This window comes from Globicephala melas, chromosome 1, assembly GCF_963455315.2.
Source record: "Globicephala melas chromosome 1, mGloMel1.2, whole genome shotgun sequence".
Lineage (NCBI taxonomy): Eukaryota > Metazoa > Chordata > Mammalia > Artiodactyla > Delphinidae > Globicephala > Globicephala melas.
In genome coordinates, this window is record NC_083314.1 from 58,453,369 (window position 1) to 58,463,593 (window position 10,225).

Below are 10,225 nucleotides of genomic sequence, written 5' to 3' on the forward strand. Positions count from 1 at the left end.
CCCTTTTTCTCCTATAGCCCAGAGGCTCGACTGGAGAGAAAGAAGGGTCCGAGTGTGTGTAAATGGTTTCTGGGCTCCAAACGGCCACAGTTAGCCCAGAACTTCCAGCCCTGATCTAGGAAAAGAACATTTGATGCCATCAAAGGGCTGCAGATTGAAACCAGATGTGCTCGCCTCGGTTCTTTCCATGCATTTAATTAAGGAGCCGGGATGGAGGAGACTTTTTCATCATTAGCCCACCCACTCCCTCCCTCCTCTTTCCATCCCTTCGCCCTCCCCCGCGGCCCGCTCGCACCCGGACCGCGAGCCCCAGAGCCCAGCCAGCGCCGCGTGGTGCGCAGAGCCCGTCGCTCCGTCTCCCCAGTGGTCGGGGCTCTAAGCAGTAAACATCTGTCCGCGTCTGGGCTGGGGCGAGCTGCGCGGCAGGGCTAGCGGGATGCCGGTGGGAGACGGCCGAGCTCCCAGGTGGGCCCGCCGGAGTGGGAGCGCTGCAGGCGGGTGCCTTGCGCGGAGATTTCCAAAACCGTTGGTTGCGCGCGCCTAAGCCGAGCGCACATGTGTCAGTGCCACCGGCTGGAATGGACGTGACTTAATCGCATAGAGAGGTTTTCAGCCGGCGTCCCGCTGCATGAGCTTAGGTGAAAGGGCTGAGGGGCCGGCCGTTTCTCCCTTCTCTCCACGCCCCGCGAGGCACGGCTGGGAATGTCCCCGCAGCCGAGTCAGCCTCTTCGGATCTTCCCAGAAATGGAGCAGGCCCTAGCCTTTCCCTCCTTCTCCACCCTCATTACACAGTTGTATTTTAATGTTTCTTTTCGTCCTTGATACCAACCGAACTGCCTTTTGTGACAAAGGTCTGGATAAGGGACTAGGGGCTTCTGACACCCCCAGGACTTGCCGCTTCCCCTGAAGACACATTGATCTCAGTCATATGAGGGGAGATCGCCCTTCGGAGGAAGTTGCCTTGTCCAGAGTGTGCCGTCAGCCTGGTTGGTGACCGAGAGGTAGCGACAGGGGAGATACGGGCAGTTGGAAACAATCAGATGTCTCCACTTGTGTTCCGCTGTGTTTTCCAAGGGGATCGGGCGCTCCCTTTACATCATCCACTTGTCATACTCATAATAATATCAACCAATTATACCAATACCAACTAAGATGCTAACGGTTTCAACAAAAACACCGGGCACATTTGCTTAGCATTTGTCGACCAAATTACATATACATGCATATATATGTGTGTCTATGTACACATATATACATCTATAAATTTCTATGCACAATATTTTCCCAAAATGTCTTCCGGAGTGAGAGTTCAAACACCAGCAGACTGTGTGGGGTTGGCCCAGCTGCCACAGCGCAGCTCTCGGCGCTGCGCTAGAGTCCTGAGGCCCCGGAGTCCCCCTCCAGGGGTGGCATTTGAGGACTACGTGGCAGGAGAAGGGCTGACAGAGTGTCCTCCAAGCCCAGAAGAAGTTGGAACTAGGGGGCAGACTCCCGGGGTGTCCAAGGGAAGGGAGATGCCAGCTTGAGACAGGATCTGGAGACAGGCGGCAGGGCCCCTCTGGCAGTCCCGGCATGCTTAGTTTGGAATCCTGCGGAAAAGGCTCCGGGGACTCTTCACCGCTCCAGAAGGCCATTCCTTCCCAGGGTATCCGTAGTTCTCACCACAGGGAGCTGGGGCGGCGGGGTGAGTTGGGAGGACGCTCTGGGAGGGTCCCCAAGAAAGCAAATCCTGGAGGCATAGACCCTGCAGAATTGATTTTTTTTTCTTGTTTAGGTCTTTGTGGAGTTTTTTAGTTTTTATTTTTTTCTATTAACAATTGCTAGTGGATTGGATCCACACCCTTATTATGTTTACACAAAACATTTGTAATTTGTTGAGATTCTGGACTGTAATTAAAAACCAGCCGGATAACCCTACAGGGAGATTCATGAGCAAGGAGCGCATTCACCCGGTAAATGGTGAAAGGCGTCGGTTCGTGCTGCCAGCTGGCCAGGCGGGAGAAGGCTGACGCGGAACCCTCGGAGCCAGCGCAGACGCTGTACCTCGGGCACACAGAGGCGGGCCACGGAGCTCCTTCTCAGAGTGCCAAGGGTCTCCACGCCTGGCCTCTCCCTGCGTCCAGGCGCCAGGCCCTGCTCGCCAGAGGGGTGGAGGGAGGGGGAAATTGGTGGATCAAAGTTCTCTCGGCTCAGGTTGCAGGAACCAGGAGGGCCAAGCACCTCTAGAATTAGAGAATGACCATCTGGCAGAAAGATGTCAGGGGAGGAGAAGCTGTGGCCGGGAGTACATGCTCATCTCCCAGGCAAGCGGCAGGCCTGGCCTGGGAACTTAGAAGTCCTCAGAGAATGCTGTGGCCTGTTTAGTTACCTAATCACTACTTTGTTTTCACCATGTGACTTCCTTTTCGGAAAAGTTAGAAGGAGAGCATTTCTAACTCAAAATCTCTAAACGTGTGTAGATCTTTCCCTGGCTTTTTCTTTGACTTCCATCCATCAATCAATGATTATTAAAATGTGAAGCCCTGGATCATGTAATTAACCAGAACCCTCTTCTTCATGATCCCTCCAGGATCTGCGAGTGGCTTTCCAACCCTTCCTTCTGCCCTATCCTTTTTAAAAATAACTCCTGTGTCTAGATTCCTCCCCAAGTAAGTGGGAGCAAAGCTCGGACTAGCAAGGAAACTTGCCAAGAGATCAGACCAAAGTAGGAAGGAGGTTTGGTTCCCAGTTATGTGCCCTTGTGTGGTCCTATTCATAGTTAGGTTTGGTATTGATTATTGTCCAGGATTTCCCTGGCACTGGAAGCTAGCAGAACTCTGCCTCATCTGGCTAGCAGAATGCCCCCCCCCCACACACCCTAAGCAGTTTCCCCTCTGAGGTGGAAGCCAGGAGTTGTACTCTCTGACATGTTAATAAGCTGACATGATAATCACGTGTGACAGGTCGTAGGTTCCATGACATGTAAACAAGACAATACCACCCTCATGCAAATAACATGCTATAGGGGTGGAAATGCTTTCCTGCTCATGGTTGACATTCTAGTATATATTCATTAGCAATAAAAAAGGGGAAAAGAGTAAAATGCAAGATAGATTCTTCAGGGTTCTCATATTTTAGTGTTTCCGAGGAGATTTTATGCCAGACTTGAGAAAAACTCTCCTTTGCCCTCCCCGTTCTGGTTCTTCTTATCATAAGTGGCATCTCAGGAACATTTCTCCTATGCATGGGTGAATGCTCTCTACCCACGCCCACCTCCATCCAATAGCCCTATTGGATTATTTTGGCATTTTGCAGTAATCAAAGGAAGTAGGACTAAAAACACATTTCCAGGTAGCAAGCTGGTAATAGGTTCATTTTGTTGCAGTTTGGGAGGGCCAACATATTCACGTAGGACCTAGTGCAGTTTCACTTAGAGCTGTCTCCTCCTCAAACCACTGGACACTGACTTTGCACGTGCTACTGAAGACACCGGGGACCTGCACATTGGCAAATGCAATGAGTACTCTCAGACTTTCCTTTGCCAAGTGCCTTCGCTCTAATTGACAGTATTGAGCACTCTCTTTTTGAAATTTCTTCTCCTGGTTCTCTGTTTCAATGACCACTTCTTCTTGGCCTTCGTAGAGTGTTCCTTTTCATCAGCTTACTCCTTAAATATTGATATTATCCAGAGTTCTGTCCCTCATCCTCACTGTCCTTTCCAGTAAACAGGTCGTTACTAAAAGATCTCATATACTTTCATGGGTCAACTACCACTTGTTCATCAATGAGTCTAATATCTAAATCTTAAGCTTTACCACCTACTCACTGTCACCTTGGGCAAACTGGGCAAGTTACTTACCTCCCTATGCCTCAGTTTACTCATCTTTCCAATGAGATAAACCATGCTCCTACCACATATATTCATGAGAACTAAATGAGAATGCATGCAAGCCATTAACACAGTGCTTACCGTACAGTAAACCCTGGAAAAAAAATAGCTATTTTCTTGATGGACATGCACTTCATTAAGGAACCTTAAACTCAGCATGTCCAAAACTGAACTCAACCTAATCTTCCCATGCTCTGCCTTTTTCCCCAGTAGGAAACCTAGGAGTTACCCCAAATTCCTCCCTCTTTGACGTGACCTCCAGCTTATCCAGGTAACCACTAAATTCTGCCTGTGTTATCTAACTAGCATCAATCCTGTCACTAAGTCAATAAGTGCTTGTCGAATTGCAACTGAAGATTAATTAACACTGGAGCAAATGAATAGGCAACATTACGTGGGAGTGTGTAGCTATAATATTAGAGTGTGTTCACATTATATTAACATAATAACAATTAGTAGTCAGGATGACTTGCCAAACGCCCTCAGAGGAAATATGAATGTGCAGACGCCATACCTTCTCTGTCCTGAGGAACTCAAGCCTTACTCGCCAGGCAGATTCAGACAAACCACAAATGGCTGTTGGGAGGATTAAGAAAGAAAAAAAACAAAAACATAAAAATTGCCTTATCATAATCATCATTTAACAAATGTAAATTCCCTTCCTCTACTCTGTTAATTCCCTTCTTCAGATGGCCCTGGTTACAGATTCCTTTGAGTTCCATGGAAAAATAGGATGTTAAATTCTTGCTGTTTTCCTATTTTAGAAAACTCCTGGGCAAATGCATGTGACTGAGAAGCATAAAACTGGGAGTGGTTCTAGGCAAACAGCAGCACACAGCACTGCCAGGGAAACCATTGCTGACCCTTCAATACTGTGCTGGAAATGCTCAAGCCTGGTGGATTTTTTTTTTTTTTTTTTTTTTTTTTTACCACACTCTGATAGTTAGAGAACCTGCATGCTCATTGGATTCTTGGCCCTATGTAAGACACCAGAGCTGAGGTCCCAGGCTGGCTTATTGCCTCTGCAAGTTCCTAAACGTTGGGGCCCTAGAGCTCTGTTTCTAAGCCAAGCAAAAGTGGGGTGGAATCTTACAGGATAGATACAATACGCCTTGGGCCTGGGTAAATTTGGCCAATTTAAAACTTATGAGGCTCTTCAGCTGACTTTAGTGCTTACCCAGTGGGCATGACACTTAAGATTACCTTTTTGGACTTGCTGCTCTCATAAATCTGGAGCCAAGCACAACCAATTCTCCACCTGCTTTCCTCTCCTGAGTCCTTCCATAAATCTCTAATTTTCTAAACAGGTCTCTCACTTCTTGTCCCCCAGTTCTCCACTTTTCCTATAGTACTAGCTCATAGGTCAAAAACCAAGCTGGTTGCACCTTCTATTGTCTATTTACACTTGTTTGGTTAGGTATATTATTGTTTGGTTAGATAAAAATTTTTTATCTGTCATGTTGAACACATCCAGATATACCTTACTTCAAGTTTTGCTCCACAGTAAATAGTGGTAACAAATTTCAGTGACATTTTTTTCTTGCCTGTCTCAAAAGGATGCTGTGAGATAATGTGTATGTATAATACCAGTTGCAGTGACTATTACCTCCAGTTGTCACATTTTCCTGCCATTCTTTTCTTGCTTTTCATCACTACAGATAAGAAGGAAGTATTTACATAACGGAAGTTAGAAAACTGATTTTTTTAAAGTCTAAAATAATGTAGTGTTTCAACACTTTGCAGATCATGAACCTCATACTTCAACACTTTGTTAAGTCACCATTCACCTCTTTTATACAAATACAGCTTTGCTTTTCATAAACCTGGTGTCCAGCTCTGCATTTAAAACACCAGAACCACTTCTCACCAACATACATGATTTAAAAACAAAACAAAACTTCCTTTTGCCACTCACCTTTTATCTTTTCCTCTTTTTGTAATTTTTCTTTTGAGCATCTTCTGCTCCTTTAAGCCAGAAGTTTGAATTATTTCCTTCAAAATTTGAAGGGTAAGATTTAGTGATCTCTCTAATTTTCATTACTGTTGGGTGTCTTGCTTTCCTTCTGAAAATTATGATACAGGATTTCAGATATCCAATTTTATGTTATTTTGGACCAAATGGCATAAAGCAGGGGTCTACCATTAATCTGTAACCATTACCAGTCTATTATATTCCATGTTGAGTTTAGTATGATGGAAAGAGTAGAAGCTTTAAAAACCTTGGAAGTATATTTCTTGATTCTGCCTCTTAAAAACTTTGAGCAAGTTATGCAGTCCCTTTGAGTCTCAATATCTGAGTCTCAGCATCTAAGGTACTGCTGAAAAAAAAAAGTAGCATAACATAGTAAGGATCTAATAGAGTGCTTGGCAAATAGTAAATACTCAATAAAAGTTCAAAATTTCCACTTTTGTTTATTATATAGTAGCTTGTAGCAGAACAGCAATGCTCCCTCTAAGAGCAACTAGAAAATCTGAAATATTTATATCCTCCTCACCCCAAATATCAAAGAGCTTCCAAGGCAGTCAGGACTTGAAAATTATGTTCCAGAGAAGAATGCTTTTGGAAGTAAATCAAACTTTCTCTATTCTTCCTTAATTGTTGGGTAGTCTGCCACTTTCTGCCACATTTTGGACTGGACCAAGAGACTTAAAAAAGAAAAGAAAAGGAAAAAAATGTACCTGCTAAGAAACAGATAATCCAGCAGAGCTTTATGCATTTGTATGGCCATGGAGAAAGACAAATTAGAGTTTGGGGCAGCTGAGATTTCATAGAAAAGTGAGGCTGAGACAAATAAGAACAGTAATACCATTTTTCCCTCAAGGTGTTTGCTAATTAAGTTGCACAAGGCAAAAGGCTCAGTATAACATAATGTGAATAAAAAGCAGATCAGCAATTTTGGCAACCCAAAAGGGCCAGGAAGACCAAAATTGAAGTTTATGACATATCAAGGAGGAGAATCCACAAGAACACTTCGGGCCCTCTGTTAGGAAACATAGAAAGCTACATCCCTAAGAATGCAAGAAACTTAGATGAAGACTGAACCTTACCAAAGACTGATTTCAGTCCTAGATTAAATTGAGCTGATTTGCCTCTCTCTTGCCTTTTAAAATAGGTTGAATCCTCTCTGGAGGAATATAACACCCAGAGTCACTATAATTTTCATATAAAATGCCCAGCATTTTAGTTAAAAAAAAAAACAGGGCTTCCCTGGTGGCACAGCGGATGAGAGTCCGCCTGCCAATGCAGGGGACACGGGTTCGTGCCCCGGTCCGGGAAGATCCCACATGCCGCGGAGCGGCTGGGCCCGTGAGCCATGGCCGCTGGGCCTGCACGTCCGGAGCCTGTGCTCCGCAACGGGAGAGGCCACAACAGTGAGAGGCCCGCGTACCACAAAAACAAAAAAACAAAAAAAAAACCCAGACATATTAAGAAACAAGACCAAGAGAAAACGTGCACAACAGAAATAGGTGTCCCGGGTATTGGACATAGCAGACATGGACTTAAAATTAACAATAAACAATATAATATTCCACTACTGAAACTATAAGAATCAAGTGGAATTTATAGAACTAAAAAATGCAACAGGTGAACTCAAAAATTCAGTAGATGAGTTTAACTGGATATTTGATACAGCTTAAGAGAGAAATAGCTGAAAAATAGATCAGAAGAAAAGATCCAGACTTAAGTATGGAGGAGAAAAATAATGAGAAGCAGAGAGAATTCTGGGGAAATGGGGGAGTAGAAAGCACCAAGAAACTGTCTCTCCACCTTGACAACAATTTTGCTGGCAGAATCTGTCTAATATAATTAATTTAAAACTCTGGAGTACATTGAAGGCTTGCAAGTTTCAGGGGAAGGTTTGGACAGTAAATTGAGGTTGATTTCAGTCAATTTTAGCTCTTAGCACAGTAGCAACTACTACTCATACCTTAGCCTCAGCCCTGTGGCACGCAGCTGTGCACACATTGCTGGACCAGCTACACACAACACACAACTTGTGGAAGCCAGGGTAGGCAAAAAGGACCCTACTCTCCAAATATCAGGAATCAGTGCTCTAATTGCTGATCACTGATTCTGATCTCAGAAGTGCAAAAAGGAGGATGGTAATTGTTGTAACCTTTCCCCCATTGTTCAAGCTCCTCCCCTCAAGTGAAAGTGATTCTAAGGGAATTAAATGGCTAGTGCCCTTTCTCCCCACTTCATTTTTTCTTTTTTCCCTTTTGGGAGACAAACACTAAAGCCTAAGACATTCAAAAGCAAGTGCACATACAGGGAAAATTAGAAAGTGACCATGCATGGGAAAGGTGAAGGCTCAGAAAAGACCTGAGGAGATTTTAGGTTTACACCTCAGGCTGATCCTTGGAACAGAGATTGCCCCAAATAAATAAATAAACAAACAAGGAAACACATACATACATACAATCATGAAAACCAGCAAACCCTAGGGAAAAGGGAGAATCTGATTTCCAGAGTTTTCACCTTATTAGATTCAAACATCAAGTTTTCAACAAAAAGTCATAAGGCAAACAAAGAAACAAGAAAGTATGGCCTATTCAAAGTAAAAGATAAATAATCAGAAAGTGTTCCTTTAAAATACCTGATGGAAGATTACCTGGGTAAAGAAATTAAAATAACTGTCTTAAATATGCTCAAGAAAATGATGTATAAACAAAATGAAAATACCAATAAAGAGATAGAAAACATAAAAAGAAACCAAAAAGAAATCCTGGAGCTGAAAAGTATAATAACTGAAATGAAAAATTCACTAGAAGGATTCAAAGGCATATTTGAGCAGGCAGAAGAAAGAATCAGCAAACTTGAAGACAGGACAATGGAAATTACCAAATGTGAGGAATAGAAAGGAAAAAGATTGAAGAAAACTGAATAGAGCCTAAGTGACACTACCAAGCAGACCATTTATTCAGTGTTAGAGTTTCAGAAAGAGAAGACAAAGAAATGGGCAGAGAGGATATTTGAAGAAATAATGGCAAAGAGCTTCCCAAATCTGAGGAAAGACATGAATATAAACATCCAAGAAATTCAACAAACTCCAAGTAAGATAAACTCAAAGAGATCCACACTGAGGCACATTATAATCAAACTTTTGAAAGCCAAAGATAAACAGAGAATATTGAAAACAACAAGAAGAGATTCATTACATAAAAGGGATACTCAATAAGATGATCAGAAGATTTTCTCATAAGAAATTTTGGGGGCCAGAAGACAATATATTCAAAGCACTCTAAGGAAAAATGAACTATCGACCAAGAATCCTATATCCAGCAAAACTGTCCTTCATAGTGAGGGATACATTAAGACATTCCCAGATAAATAAAAATTAAGAAATGTCTTTACCACTGGAACTTCCCTGTGAGAAATTCTCAAAGGAAAAGTGAAATGAAAGGAAATTAGACAATAAATTGAAGCCATGTGAAGAAATAAAGATCTTGATAAAGTTAAATACATGGTGATTATAAAAGGTAGTATTATAACAATGGTTTGTAACTCCACTCTCTATTCCACATGATTTAAGAGACTAATATATTTTTAACTATTGTCTAATAGTTAGTATTATTGTAACTTTGGTTTGTAAATCTACATGTTGCCTTATCCATAATTTAAGAGATGAATGCATTTGAAAGAATTATTAGTTTAGGTTTTGGAGCACACAATACGAAAGATGTAATTTCGTGACATCAGCAACTGGAACAGGTAGTGACAGAGCTGTAAACAGCAGAGTTTTTGTATGTTATCAAATTTAAGCTGGTATAAATTCAAATTAAGGTGTTGTAACTTTAGGATGTTAAATACAATCCCCATGGTCACCACAGAGAAAATAACTATAGAATATATACAAAAGGAAATGAGAAAGAAATTTAAATGTCTCACTACAAAATATCAACTAAACACAAAAGAAAACAGTAATGCAGGAAATGAGGAACAAAAAAGCTGTAAGGAATACAGAAAACAAATAGCAAAGTGACAGAAGTAAACCCCTCCTTATCAGCAACTACTTTAAATGTAAATGTACTAAACACTCTAATAAAAAGACAGAGATTGACAGAAAGGATAAAACTACATGATCCAGCTATATGCCATCTATAAGAGACTCACTTTCCAAAGACATAAATAGGTTGAAAGTGAAAGAAAGGAAAAGGACATTCCATGCAAATAGTAACCAAAAGACAGCAAGGGTAGCTGTACTAATATCAGAAAAAATAGACTTTAAATCAAAATAAGTTAAAAGAGACAAAGAAGAACACAATATATTAATGAAAGTTTCAGTACACCAAGAATATGTAAATATTATAAACATTTGCATACCTAATTACAGACGTGCAAAATATATGAAGCAA

The 10,225-nt window shown here is 42.0% G+C and overlaps 1 long non-coding RNA gene across 1 annotated transcript; it reads right to left on the reverse strand.

Moving 5' to 3' along the window:
• Positions 1-272: 272 nt before the first annotated feature.
• Positions 273-9,765, reverse strand: LOC132597115 (uncharacterized). Its single transcript, XR_009563498.1, has 3 exons — positions 5,784-9,765; positions 4,383-4,444; positions 273-1,744 (listed from the first exon to the last, which is right to left on the reverse strand). It is a non-coding gene; the product is annotated as an uncharacterized lncRNA (long non-coding RNA).
• Between the last annotated feature and the right edge of the window lie 460 nt (positions 9,766-10,225).